General features: G+C 36.5%; 1 long non-coding RNA gene across 1 annotated transcript in view; it reads right to left on the reverse strand.

Annotated features, from left to right (window-relative positions):
* LOC115835490 overlaps positions 1-14786 on the reverse strand; it is a 113498-nt gene extending 98712 nt beyond the window's left edge. The window contains exon 1 of the long non-coding RNA XR_004030479.1: positions 14609-14786. This is a non-coding gene — a long non-coding RNA (uncharacterized LOC115835490). The remainder of the gene's footprint in view (positions 1-14608) is intronic.
* Between the last annotated feature and the right edge of the window lie 1013 nt (positions 14787-15799).

The following is a 15799-nucleotide window of genomic DNA, read 5'->3' on the forward strand; positions in this document are numbered from 1 at the left end:
GAAGCAACTTGAGAGGTACTTTTTTCTTAACCTCTCCAGTGAATTTTCATCATGTCTTTTGACACACTTAAAAAACCCGATTACCAGTCCTGGGCTGCAACAGAACAGAAGGGTTTGCAACATTCTAGAAAACAACAGCTGGAGCTTGGACTTCCATACTTTGTTTCCATTGAGACATTTGTCCTGCCTCTACACCAACATTTTTTGCACAAGCAGTCTTCATTTTTGGAAAGTCTGTGCTCCTGATTTTGAATTTAAGAAAAAAACTCCACTGGTCTTTTTAAACTAGACCTCAGACTCCCAGACATTAGTCTACCCCTTCAAGAAGTGGAACAAGCCGGGCGCGGTGGCTCATGCCTGTAATCCCAGCACTTTGGGAGGCCGAGAAGGGCGGATCACGAGGTCAGGAGATCGAGACCATCCTGGCTAACACGGTGAAACCCCGTCTCTACTAAAAAATACAAAAAATTAGCCGGGCGCGGTAGCAGGCGCCTGTAGTCTCAGCTACTCAGGAGGCTGAGGCAGGAGAATGGCGTGAACCCGAGAGGCGGGGCTTGCAGTGGGCGGAGATTGCGCCACTGCACTCCAGCCTGGGTGACAGAGCGAGACTCCGTCTCAAAAAAAAAAAAGAAGTGGAACAAGGTGGGGAAGTGAAGTGGAAGGCAGGCAAGCTGAGAAAGTGTTCGACTTTCTAGGCCCTGGTGAGTAGAGACAGGGTGAGTACTTTCAGTTCTCTCGTGAGTACAATGCACTTAAATCCAAATATAAATGAATTATTAGCGCAGGTCTGGAGAAGTTTACAGTATCTTACTAGCCAGAGATATCTACTCTTGTACTCCTTACCCTCTCAGAAAATAACTAGACCAGAAATGCCAGGCTCTGCTCTAAAAGCACTAAAAATTTCACTAAGCAAATAAAAGTCATTTCCTAAAATCACTGCCATGGTGAGATTTCTAAATCTAAACAAAACAATGTATTAAGTTGGTGCAAAAGTAATTGTGGCTTTTACAGTTTTTGTTGTTGTTGTTTGTTTTTCTACTCTTTGCAGATTGAAGCATTTCTGGGTTTTTTTTTTTTTTCTCCTCTCTAAACACAGATCTTCAACTAAGTCATAAAAACAAAGTATGTTCACCTTTTACAAGAGAGTTAGTCATTGGTCTCTTACAGAAAATGTCCCTATCTTCAGCTTCCTTCTACTCTTTTAAATATATTTTCCATGGAAACAGTGGCTACATTTAATCTGATTCAGAAACCTATCCCTAGTAACCAGCAAAGGAAAATGTTACAGCTGGGCCAGATTACATGGTGCTCACTTTGGGCATTGTGTATTTTTGTGTGTTTGTCTGTATGTGTATTTGTTCATTTATGTTTAATGAGCACCTGTGGAGAGACATCATAAGTAAGTCAATATTTATTCTCCCATGTGCTTTTAAGAACATTTGGCAGGTTATTTGTTAAGGGGCAGGAGCAAAGGAGATGGAAGAGCATACCCAAAGCTTTTTAGCATGTCCTGCCATTTTTATACAGAAAGCATTGAACAGATGGCTGTGGCTTCACAAAATTCTGGTTTCAAAGTTGATCACTCTTAAAGGAGCTTGGATAACTCTTACAAACTCTGGTGATTTAAACCAAACTTTTTTTTTCTCCCCTGTACAGAGTAAATCCAGTTCCCAGTATGTTTTTGTCATTAACAAAAACTCTGAGGGTGGTTTCACAGGGATTTTTATGCATTGTTCTATGTTCTTTGTTTGATTTATAAACTGCTGAGGGGAAATGGGGTTGTAAACCTAATCCAGGTTTATGATATAAAAGGGCAGCACATTTTAGAAACACCTTGTGGTCTTACAAATAGAGTTAACTTTAAGCAATTTATTTAGTTAAGTAACTGACTCAACTATGTATTAAATTGCTGCCAGTTGGAAATAATGGAGCTTGGCAGTTTTACTGTCAAATATAGTGAGTATAGGAAAATATGTGGAGACGGGAGACTTGCAAAAGAACGAGCTGTTGCAGCATTTAGTGATGGAAAAATCAAGTAATTCACCTTGACTACACTCAAAGGGAAAAAATTGAAAAGCAAGCTTCCACTATTAAACAGTTAATTATAGTGTGTTTATGTGTATAGGGCTTGATTGTTAATTGCTTAAACTAAGTTGCTCTATAAAGACAAGTGCTTGTTGCCTGGATTCCTATGTGCTTAGAGGTTGATCTGAGTGTTGAGCTGGTCTGTTTTCCAGGGTGTAAATTGATTGACATAAATTTAAAGTCTGGATTTTAGAAAAGAGGTTTTATAGAATGTCTTAAGCAAAAGATAAACTATGAGGGAAACCCATAACTTCAATAGTAAAAGTAAAAATCTACATGCTCTGTTTTACTATGACTTTTGAAGGAGCATTTCTTAGTCTCTTTATTCAAACCGGTAAGAAAAGGAGAAGAAATAAAGTAAAATAAAATAATATTTGCATAACCTATTCTGGACTATAAGATTTTACATCTTCAGAGACTTTGCGACCAGTTATAGAAAATAAGATCCCTGGGAAAAGATCCAAGAACTTGTAATAATTTGGGCTGGAGCAAGGAAGGCTGAGGCCTAATATAACAAGGTCTTCAGGCCTGTGAAAATTATTATGCAACAGAGACAACCAGCTCTTCTATTGGCACATGAACATGGAGCTTAAATTGGCAGAAGTTGCAACAGAAATAATTTGGGATGAAAATTCTAAGAATCAATAAGTTTCTGTTCTTAAGGTTTTTAAAAATTAGATGCTAGGATTCTACAAATGTCATAGCAGTATTTCATATGGAATATAGACACATACTTAAATTTTGTATTAACAATTTATGTAAGCTTTGGCAATCAAGACTTTGAATTTGATCAGAAGTATAATCTTCAGGAAAACTATCACTATGAGCTATAATTGCTTAAATTGTGTTAACCACAGCATGTAGTTTAGTTAAGCTGTTGGTTTATAAATAACCAGAAGATAAAAAAAAATGGCAAAAAGTAAATCTTGTGTCAGGTAAGGTCATTCTGTCCTTTACATTTAGCTAAAATTAGCTCAAGGTCCCTTGTCTATGTCTTTTGGAAGGTCCATGACCTCCAAGATTTCCAAGAATTTCCCAAGCTGAGGGCCCTGTGGCTTCAAGTTACTTTGAACTTGAAATTCTTTGTCTCACACTTGGGTCTCACATTGCAGTTTAAAAATAATAATAGTATTAATGAAATACAGTGTTACAAGGCATTGTATGAACAGTAGACTTTTACGTCAAGCCAAATTTTCATTCTTTTTAGAACAGCTTTGTAGGCACACTGGTGTTGTCAGACATAAAGTTCTGTTAAGCCAGTGAGCCTTGACTATACTGAGTAGGGATGGTCTACAGAAAAGTGTAGCCAGTTTCTGTAACAAACCCTGGAAAAGTATATCAAGTCAATTCATAAAGCACGTCACCAACATAAAACCAAGAGCAAGTTTCCCCATGTCTTTCTTCTGTTGCAGACTGTCCAAATTGCAGAAAAAGGGACATCTGATAGAATTCAGAGGGAGAGTAATTAACTGAAGGACAGCATGCAGTTTTGAAGTAAATTGTGTCTGGTTCAAATCATAGTAGAGAACAGAGCTTTTTGTTCTTTCCTTCTGTGAACTTCAAGCTCAATGGTGTAAAAACTGTTCAAAATGAAGTAGCTCAGTTGATGAATTAAGCTAAGAGATAAGTATGATCTTAAAATGATATACTACCTCAAGAAAGTCATTTTATCTTTCCCATTAGTAATGACAGTAAACAAAGAGCATTCCAACATTTCTTATTTGTAATAGTGTCTGTTTATTTTCTTTTATCAAACATAGGGCTTTTCTCCATTATTCTTACTAGCTTTCTTTGAGTTAAAAGTATAGCCCTATAAAAAGGGATGAAATCACCTGCCCATTGACTTTCTACTCAGTAAACATTTTTTTAATTTTCTTCAACTACAACTCTCATAATTTTCCTAGTCACCATTCTTCTCATCTATTTTTACATTCCTTAGTTTGCATGTCAGCCCCAAATGCCTCAACCCATCAGTTAAATTAGTTCTGTTTCTGCAACAGCTCACAAAAGGGTTTATTGGTGAAACTCTTCCTCTAATCTAGCTCTTATTGCTGCATGTACTATTTCTTTATTGACCTTAGTTTGGAGAGCTTTAAAATAATACGTATCAGCAAGGGTTATATGCTTTCTAATCATATGTTTTCTCCTGCTAATCATTCAGTTACCTGATTAGAAACAGATGCAACCTATTTGAAATGTGAACTTCAGTGAACTGCTAGTAATGGTTGCATATTTTTTAGATACTCTATGTATATGTTATGAAATGCCCTAGAAGGTTTTCAATAATAAGCATTTGGATTATATTTTATAGCTGCAATGTTTTTCCTGCCAAATGAGCCATTCCAACCAAAACAAACTGACAAACAAAACAAAAAATAAGCAACAGCAACAAAGATTCAACCAGCATTGAAAGCCACAACACTTGTAAGTAATCTGCAAACAAGAGTACTAGAACTGCAGTAATACAAATTTTAAAACAGAAAAAGCCTCTGCTCTCAAACAGTTTATGATATATTGAAAGAAGTAAACACATCAACCACTATTTATAACTTGAAGCAGAATATGATAATCACTTTCATTAAAGTACTTACAAAGTGTTATGTAAAAAAAGAAGAGAAAAAAATACTTTTGTCTAGGGAGAATCAGAGAGGGCTTGATGGAAAATGTAGCGTTTGTGTTGGATCTTGAAGAAGGAGTAGGATTTCAGTGGGCAGAGATGGAGAGAAATTCTAGGTTCCAGCCACAAGAGCATCAGCATCTACCTCTAAAAAATCCTCAGGGTCCATGCCAATTTGATTCACCCCTAATTTTACCGATAATAGGTTAAATTACTGATTGGAAAGAGGTTGATATTTTGTTGAAGTGATCCATATCAATAGCACAGTACAAATCAAAGGAACTTGAACTGAGCCATATTACAAACTACTTTTGTACAACTCCCAATATAAATATACTCAAATATTTGTTTAATCAGACTGCCAACGAACTAAAATTTTCTTAAAAGAAAAAAAAAAATGTCCAGTGACCCTCTTCAAATCAGAACTGAATCTATGTGGGGTTTTTCTTTAACTTTTATAAATACAACAAAAAATTAAAGCAACCAGTATGTTCTCCAAATCAAATCTGAGCTAAACCAATATTGATTACATCTGGTTCATATCTGTGGTTATCAATAAAGCACCAATTACATGACCAAAATTTGGAAACCAAATTCTAAATCTTACTAAACTGAGGTTTTTGCAACAGCGATTTGACAATTTGGAGAGTTTTTAATTTAGAAAAATTCTCATCAAGGGCAAAACAAAGTACAAAGAGTTCCTGAGCTTAAATTCCTGGTTCAATATTTAAACTGTATTTTCCTTTGTTGCCAAATGATTCATTTGGACATTGCAAAGTAAATATGAAAACATCTGGGGGGATATTTTTGCTGGGCGTTACTTACTAATAAGGACAACCAGATACCTAAAAATGTGCAGCTTCTTAATGAATAAATGCTTGTCAAGTGACTGCTGAGTTCATCTTAACACATGCTCTTTATACACACTGGCTCTCTCAGTACCATGAGAAGCAGAGAGGCAGGGATCTGATGACTAAATAGACCTTTTTATTCATTGCTTTGATCTACCACCAATTCTATTTAGTCATCTCTGCTCTGAAAACCAAATTCCTTTATAACTCTGAGGGCACATGATGGCTTGTTTTGGCACTAACTCTGTACAGCTAAAACTCTGGGCTACAGAAGCCAAAAGATTTAAGAGCCTCTCACCTCACAAACTTGAGTTTCAGGTCAGGGCAGTGACAACCTGTCAGAATCTTGTTTGTGGCACCCAAGCAAACCAAGCGCATGGACAGCGGAAATGGCTAGAAAAATCCTCAGACCCTGTTCCTCTTGGTCATTAATTCCATTGATTATTTTGGTGTTTAAATACTAAGACAGGCCCTGGTGCCAGCCCAAATACAACTAGTCAACTTATATTTCCGTTGGCCTTTTAGAACATGCAGATGTACCAAAATCCTAAAACAGAGCTGAGTTAAAAATTAAAAAAAAAAAAAAGAAGAAGAAAGAAAAAAGAAAGAAGCAAGGGGGAAAAGTGTTCCAAACAAACGAAATGTTGATCTGCCTTTTATTAATTTCATTTTTTATCTTCTTGTGTACAGACGTTTGACAGCTGTGACATTCATGGGCAATGCATTTGAAAAAGAAGACATAAATATTCAGAGACATATTAGAATGCTGTTCAATGTAAGCACCTGTCTACTTAGTGTTGACAGAAAATCATTTACTTTGCTTTATGCATGTTCCCTCCAGAGACCACAGAGGTCCTATTTTATTTAAAGAGCTGGTCCTAACATCAGTGCTTGCTCTTGAAACTGCAGTATATGCAGCTAATTATATTTATTGAGGAAACAATTTTGTTTTATATTTTCAATAATACTTAAACAATTTTGTCAATCTTGACCTCAGAAATGATTTTCCCCAAGGATTCATTTAACCAAAGACTTCATACAAGGCCTGAAACCAGTGTCCTTACACTACACTGTTGCCATTATCACCTAGGGAAGTTTTTGAAGCACAACTTTCAGAGAGAAGTGTGCGAGGTAAGACTGCAAGATCTCTGTGGGTCTAAGGAAAAACATCACAGTCAATAAAATCCATGCTAGCATCCACATATACGCATTTATTATGTATTATAGTGACATAATCTGAGAAATTCATATTGCATAAAACAATACATCATTAAAAGCTACATGAATCATGACTTGTAAATTAAATGTATCAAATTTGGTGAAGTTTTTGTTTCTTTTCTACTTGGTAAACCTTTGTTTCTTTTCTACCCTGGCCAAATCAGAAAAGTAATCTCAGATCTTGAGCGAAAGGGTGACCGCACATGGAGAAAAGGAAAGGAAAAGAGGGAGGGAAGGAGGGATGGGAGGAAGGGAGGGAGGGAGAAGGAGAAGGAGAAAGGAAAGCAGAAAGGAAGAAAAAGAGAGAGCGAGGGAGGGAGAAAAGGAGGGTGGAAGAGAGGGAAGCTAACCTCCATAGGGACACTGAGATCACTGTGAGGTGACCTCGTTAGGTGATTTCTATGTGGCCCCAGGAAGCCGTCTAACTTGTTCCCAAGTGATTAAAATAGGCATGCCTAAGTTAAATAATTATTCCCCCAGAATAATTTCCTTTCTTTACTTGAAAAAGTATGGTTTGCCATGGGTTGACGCTTGACTACTGAGAAAAATCCTTTAGCTGAATCTCAGGTCAGAATTAGAAATGTACCATATCATCAGAAACATAATGAAACACAAGCGGGAATGAACAAAGCCTAATTTTTTGACTACGACATTTCTCTCCATTTTAGTTTTACCTGACATGAGCGTAGAGTGATGTTAGCTCCCCTGATGTGGCGCGGGTGGATGAGGCTTGGGGGAAAGGCAGACAGAGACCTGGGAGCTCACGACTTCCAAAACCTTACAATGCTGCCACCTACAGGCCGAAACTTCTAAAGCGGATTCCATCCATACTGTGTTTTCCTACCCTTAACAATGAAAAACACGCAAGATTGTGGTAGAAGACCAAAGCCCAAACCCAGAGTCCTGTAAAGAGTTAAGTCACCAGGTGATGTGAAAGAACAGGCCCTTTAGCTTAGTTAGTTCAGTGCCGTTACATAATTTAATTAGGATCATCACACGGCAACCGAAGCTGTCTAGAGGAATTATGAGCCACAAGTTCAGATCACATGTGAATCCCTTTGCTCAATTAAAGCTAAGCAATTTTTAAGGTTTTTTTTTTCCTCTTTGCAGTATATGCAAAGAGCAGTGAAGCGTGGCCTGCATATTTTTCACGTTAAAATTATTACATAAAGCCTGTAGCATTTGAAATACTTATGGAAATCAAAACGTTACACTCTGACCTTGGGCATTTAAACTTCGTCATTTTTAAAGCTATTGTTGCCATGCTCTCCTTTGTTCTAAGAAAATTACTGTGGTTAGTTATAATAGCTGAATGAATAATTACTGGGGGAAGAAAAGAAATACGTAATAGTGTCGAAATGATTCTTGAGCCTACATTCTCCTAAACAGAGTTTTAATTCTGTTTTGAAGTCCCAGCATTGTGACTAAAGGCATTATCCTACTTCTCTCTTCTCTACTGTAACTGCCAGAAAAAGTGATAGCTTTCTTTCTCACTAGACTATTCAGTCTACTTACCTTTATGTCAGGAGAAACTCTGCTAAGAACTGGATGATGGAAAGAACTTCTGGAAGAGTCTGATTCTAGGTTGATCTATTTTTTACGATGTAAGTACATGTAGCACCAAGCATATTAGGCAAATGTTCATTGTCAAGTTTTCTCTACACTTTTAAACTTCCCTTGAGCTTTTAGCTTTTTTTCTTATTAATTATATCAGAAAACAAGAAAAACGGCAATATTTTCTATTTTTAACTGTGTTTTTAGACGTATATAATCAGATACAGAATAATAATTTCAGTATTTTAAAATTATAGCATGGGATCATATTTGTGAATCATATTTATTAAAATTACATTTTCACATCAAGCTACCAGAAATTTTTCAAACTAATGGAAGCTTAGAGTTAATTTTTAAATGTTTAGTTGGAGGAATAAGTATTACCCTTAATAAAAGAGCATCCTAATAAAAATTGCAGTACAAAGATGCAAATAAATAAATGTCAGTGCCAGAAAATACATTACATTTAGTTGAGGATCTCTACAACTTGGAGTAGACTGATTGATTGATTATAAAATCACCGGTATTTCCATATGTATTAAGACAATTGAAATTAGAATGGACAATGGAACTTCCAATAAATACTGTGGGAAATTCTTCACTAACTTATAGATGAAAGATAACAGGCAAAACTCATTTTACAGTATTATAGTCTACTTATTATTTGCAACAGAAAAAAAATTCTGAATTTTAAGGGCACACACAAACATTATATTGGAATCACGTTACTTATTAGTTTCTTAGATGAGAGATTACACACAATGCAAAAATGATGCAATCTTTTTTAAAAATTTGAAAAAGTTAAATCTTCCCACTTTTGCAACCAGATATTTGCAGGATTAACAACTCCTTTAAACAATAGTTGGATTTAACCATAATCAGAATATAAATACAATAAGACATAACTAAGGGGAATACAATTTTTTTAATTTCCATATTTGCTACAATAAATGTTATGCCTAGAAATTTTATAGCTAACAGAAACACAGAAAATACTATACCCAGAGCTAGAAAACTGTTTCAGTACAAAGCAAGTCTGATATATTACCTTCCAAATACACAGCATATCCCTGGTAAAGTTGTAAATTATGGTTGCAAATGAGACCACAAACAAAATTTTGCTCAAGGCATGAATCATAAATTCAAACAATAATCATCTCCTATGTGAGGCACAACTACTTTGTTTACTTCTTAGACACTGTTTCCTAAACATGAAGATGAAACTAGGTCAAGGAAATTTAGCATCTTTTTCTCATGAAGCATGCTATGATATTGGGTGGCACTGCCTTATTTAAAATTGCACAAACCTTTTAAATATTAAAAATCTATTTTAGAGTAGAGTCCTTAAGCATTTTGACATTTTACCTGATGATGACACGATATCATTAGAACTATAGCCATTAAATGAGGAAAAAAAAATTATTTACATTAGTTACCACTGGAATTCTACTATGTTTTTTGTATCAAAAATAAAAGGATATTTAGCTAATGTTAAATGGTACTTTTAATCTAGTTAGTTGATCTGATGGTTTGCTGTTGCTTGCACATATCTAGGGAGTTAAATGTTTTTCTCTTTCATATTTTTAGAATTTCTAAAAGCCTAATTCTACTAAGACTTTTTTAAGCACTAAGCTTAAGAAGAATGGCCTTTAATTAAGTCGTTCAAATCATAGAAAGAATCATGATGTTAAATCACTTAAATGCAAGTTCTGAGAATTACCTCGGAAAAACATACAATTGTAAAATATTGTTTGGAATAAAAATTTGAACATTAACTTAACAATTTTTATTTGTGGACAATAATGAATAGCAGTATGTTCACTCATCTGTAAGGTCCTTTAGTGTCAAAAACATTCTGTTCTTTCAGCAATTAATATCAATAATAATAATAATGATGGTCACATCGATTAAATGCTTACAATATACTAGGAACTGTGCTATGTATTTTATATGGATTATCCTATTTAATTTCACAATAACTCTTTAAAGCAGAGATCATATTTATATCAGTCTTACAGACTATGAAACTGAGGCTTGGAAAGAAAAGTGCCTTCTCAATGGTCACTCTGAGCCAGGCACTGAGCAATCAGAGGTGAGCTGAAGGGCTATTTACTGAAGAAACCAATAATCTATTCATTAAAACTTTCTATCAGTATATAAACCAAGGGGAACAAATAAAATTTGATTTGTTGCAAGCCTATTCAATTGAAATTAAACAATGTATGGGTACTCACATGGAACTAATAAGCTGGCACAGTGATCTACATAATGCAATCATTCAAAAAGTGTTTATTGATACTTAAGTACCACTCTCTGCTAGATGGTGTGAATTCAGTGCTTGGCAAAATGAAGGTATCTTTGCCCTCAATGAGCTTTTACAGTAGTGGAAAAACCAAACCATTTTTAAAGTCTACAAATAAAATAATTAAAAAATCAACCTGAATAGAGACTAATGTAATCTGGGCAAGTGGTCTGAAGATGTTTCTAAATAGGTGACACTTGCACTAGGACCTTAAGGAATTGCCATGCTAGGACATAGTAATACCAGAGTTATTAAGAAATATTTTTAGGCAGCTAGATAGGGTAAAAGTTCTTAGCAGAAACCAACAGAAAGGCTGCTTAAAGAGCCAGGCTGGCAAGCTTTGATATGCAAATGCTGGCAATTAGAAACAGGGTCTACCCAATATGGTCATTCCCACCTTCTCCTTGTCACCAGGTGTGCCAAGTGTCATGACCACTTCCAGATAACACCGTGTGCTCAGAATATCATGGCAACCTTCATTTGCATATTAAACAGGTAAGGTAGGAGGGCCAGGTTTTTCACTGGCTACGTGAATGACACACCTGGTCAAACCAATCCCCTGGGCCCTGTGCAAACCAAACACTGCCTACTCCAGCCACTGATACAACCAACCATTTTTCCACCATACATGGCATTCCTCTCTGTTCCAAGCCCTCCTCCCCCTTGCCTCTGTACAGGGGAGCTGTTTTCTTTTTTCTTCCTTCTTTCTTGCCCATTAAACTTTTCACTCCTTAAAACCACTTCATGTGTGTCCGTGTCATTAATCCCATCGGCGCGAGACCAAGGACCCTGGTGTTCCTCCAGTCATTGCAGTTGTATCAATAGGACGAGTATTCTAGTCTAAAGGAAATGCCATGTGCAAAAGCCTCGAGGCTGGAGAAACCAAAGTGTAGCATTTACCAGAAACGTGCATGGTAAGTTAACGGGTGCAAAATGAAGGCTCTTTGTTTTCACACCCACTCCCAATTTTTCCTTCATAGTCTATTACCTTCATTAATTTCTCTTGGCCTTCACACCAACATTCAGTCAATAACAGGTTTTAGCTTGGACATGTTATCCCGAATCTGTCCACTCCTTTCTATTCACCATCCTAGTCCAACTTATTATGATGTTTTGCCCGGACTACGGCTCTAGCTCCCTAACTGGACTGCCTGCTTCCAAATGGCCTTCTTCAGTTCTCCTCACAGCAGCCAGAGTCATCTTTTGACAATGTGAAACAGTTCACAAAACTACCCTATATAAAGCCCTCTAATAGTTTATCTGTACTTCTTTCTGGTATCTGCAGGATGGGTTCCATCTTGTCTTTTGGATTTTCACTTAAATGCCACCTTCTAAATGAGCCCTTCCCTCGTGGCTTAATCCCCAGGTGAAATCTACTCACTATAGCACATCATATATACTCCTTTTAACTCTTTGTGTATGGCATATCTGCATCTCCTGGACATAAGCTTTTTGAGGAGGAATCTAGACTGTCTTAGTCACTGTGTCTCCATCACTTAGAACAGTGCCTAGCACGTAGCAGACATTCAATTAAACTGAAACGATTGGAGTACTACACAGAGGTCAAATCGTCTATGGATTTTTTGACCACTATAAAAAGCTGGGAGCTTTATTCAAAATTTAATAGAAAACTTTTGGGAAATTCTGAGCAGGATCAGAAGCTCATGCTGGTTATTGCTGTTTGAAGAGTCGACTGAAGAATAGCAAGAGCAGAAGCAAGACAGATTAGAAGACCAATTCAGAAATCCAAGTGAGAAATGGTTTTGGCTTGGAGTAGGGTGGCAGTATTGGCAACAGAGGAGAAACTGATGGACTTGTAATATAATTTCAATTTGCTGATGAATTAAATGTGAAAAGGAAGAAAAGTGAGAAATTAAGAATTATTTCTAGATTTTTATTTATTTATTTATTTTTTTGCCTGAGATGGTGGGGAGGGAGGAGTTAGTAGACCTGGAGGTAGGACAACAAATTCAAATTGGATGCATTTAATCACCTTGAGCCAGACCCTAAGTTTCTGGTAACACATTTAGGTCTGTTTCAGGTCTAGTAATCCTCCACTGAGGGGCAATTTAAATAAAGGTTGACCTATGAACAGAAACAAATATCACTTTAGCAGATATCCTGCCTAGATTAGAAGGCACCACTATGAGATGCAAATAACAGCCCATGAATGATGATAAACATTTAATTCTTCCTTTTCTTATTCTGGTTTTCTAAAGAAGCCAAAAACAATTTTGTTAGGAATTTCCAGCCCTAAATGTAAGAAAGAACTCATGGATTGATAAGGCTTTCACTGCATTTAATTAAAAGAAGATTATGCTGCAGGTTTTTACTCTTCCATTTCTACTTCACAGTTCCTGTGCACCAGGGGTATGTGGGACAGAGAGGAGGAGTAGAGCTCAGCTGATGTCACTAACAGCTGTGTGTTAGTCAGCTTCTGAGGGGGACCTGAGGGTATGAACCATGGTACTGGAGCTGGAGGAGGAAGCCTTTGTGGGAGTGGAAGAATGACAGTGATTGTGGAAAAACTGTGGTTAGAGGAACAAAGCAGGAGAATGGAAAGAATCTTGGGTGTCTCTTGGCTCTAAGATGAAATGAAATGATGCCACAGTTGACTTGAAGATTGATCCTCTACTAGATATCAAATTATTCAAAAATTAAAAATCACTTTTCAGTGATATTTTATCTTTATGACAAAGGTAGCCACTATATTCATCTTCATTCTTCTACTAATATTGTTTACGAAACAAGAATCTATCAGCTCTAATTCTAAATTTGTTAATGTCTAGTAAACAAAGATTTAGAATACAAAGCAAAGATTAAGAATGCAACTAAATGACAACAAAGACGTTACTTTGGATGTAAATCGTTCTTAACATTCTTGCATAAAAAATAAAATAACTATTTGTTGATAATTTCTCAGGTAAAATAGAATACCATAGTCAATGTTATACTTGACATAGATGATTATGAGAATTGACTGATTAATGCTTCCAATTATAATATAATGTTGTAAAAAAGGAGAGACCACCAAAGTTAATGTAATTGTTGTGAACATAACTGAATTTCAATAGTAACCTTAATACATAGCCAAATGAAACATGGACAAAGGAAAAGCATACATCAATGTAAAAATCAACAAAATAAACTAGAAATTTCATTCACAACATTTCTGTATTTTTTAATTAAGAAATGTGACCAAGGATGTCCACTTCCTGTTCACTCCAGGTGATTTAAAGTACTTGAGTCCAGGTGTAAAGTACAGGGACAGGAGCTTCTCTTCTTCCACACTACTGGGCCCACTGGGCCCATTAGGGATTCTAAGTCTCCTGGGACACAAACAAGTATATTCCTCAAGGGTCCAAAGATATGGCAAGCATAGATTCAGCCCCTAAATGGTACTGATTCCCTGTTTGTAATGACTGTGCAGTAATGCTGGTAGGACAAATCCTCTCTGGCCTCCATTTTGGGGCAGATTCTGGTTCTCTGGTCTACACAGCTCCTGAGTACTTGAGTGTTTAGCCTCACATCAGTTCTTCTCCCAGGTTACTAGCCACAGTGCCTTTTGACCATAGGCTGCCTGGTGAATAATGTTCAGGAATGGAGGACTCATGTCCAAACTTCCTACCCCCACTCTCCCTGTTCCTTCTCAAGTTTCCTCTCTTTATTTCCACCTTCTCTACCCTTTGTCTTTCATCCAGAAAAGGCTTCCTCCTACTTATTTTCTCCCCATGGAACTTAATATCCCATCTGTAAGAGACTGTCAGCAAGGACCCCAGCATTCAGCAACATGTAACGTATTTGCCCTTTCTGCAGCAGTAAGAGCCAAATCCCCAATCTGCGACCACCTTTCCCTGGAGAGAGAGGAAAGGTTTTTACTCCTACTGCTGTCTCAGTCATTTTTAGAATGAATGAGATGGCTTGTGAAAAGATGACATTAAACACGTAAGCATATACACAGAGGGACATATGTTATCATACCTGATTATGAACACTGGCATTTAAGCAATTCCTTTTGGTCAAGTGACTTCTTAAATCTTTAGATCTTATTTCTTCTCTCTCCTGCAAAATGGCAAAGATGACTCCCTTGACAGCAATGCTTTCAAGCATCAGGAGATTCTCAGAAGAGTGTCTCATTAACCTGGAGAAAGGTGTGATTTTCACCCTAAACCAAAGAAAATAAAAAATAGGCTTTACCAATATTAACCTGACTCATTTTTCACATAGCAAAAATAGTATATAGAGTGTTCTAGAATTCCTAGTGTCCTTCAACCCCTTCAAGAAAGGAGACACGATTTCTAACGATATAGTCTCTCTTAAAAAAACAATAAAATGAAGTGGTTCCTGTTCTGCACCTCAGGTAAATACATGTGTTTATTTATAGTGAAGCCATTTAGGCATAGATACAGCTGAAGAACGGAGATATACCTGAATAATTGAATAGAACTCAGCATGGTTGTAAAGTCCACTAGACCCTCCTAATAGAAGAAATGCTATCTGCCACCTACCCATTTGAATATATTTGAAGAGATCTTGCCATACCTTGTTAATGTTAAAGCACGTTATGTTGAACTAGATTTTAATGTAATTTAGATATCATTTATATTAAATACAGCTCTCTCTTGCTTTTGAAAATGTATACTAAACTCATAACTGACTGAGACCTCATCTGCTGAGTTTCAGCCTGGATCAAATTTTTTATAAGCTAATTGTAAATCCCTAAATATGGAGAGTAGTGATGAAAAGTATCAGCTAAAAAAATGATAATAATACATTCAATAAATCTTTGTTTCTAGTTTTACCCAAACTACACATGAAAAACAGAAGCATATAAATTCATACCATGTGTAAATATAATGGCAGAGTAAAATCCAATAGGAAATACACGTCAGAAGCTGTGGCCTGAAGTATACAGGTATGGTAAGCATATCAAGTGCTATTTCTCTGCCTCTCATAATTTCATTAATGTGTGCCATCCAGTCTTGCTAATATTTGGCACTCTTTTTTTAGTAGGCTATGAAACAATCCTGTGAGCTGTATTAGTACTATTCTTATTTTACAAAGGAGACACTGAGGGAAAGGATGGCCCCACAGCTAGTCAAAGTAAGTAAGAGAGTCCGTACTCTTGATTTCACTGCTCTGCCCATCAAGAGTCAGCAAACCATGGAGTTC

This window comes from Nomascus leucogenys, chromosome 6 (genome assembly GCF_006542625.1).
Source record: "Nomascus leucogenys isolate Asia chromosome 6, Asia_NLE_v1, whole genome shotgun sequence".
Taxonomy (NCBI): Eukaryota; Metazoa; Chordata; class Mammalia; order Primates; family Hylobatidae; genus Nomascus; species Nomascus leucogenys.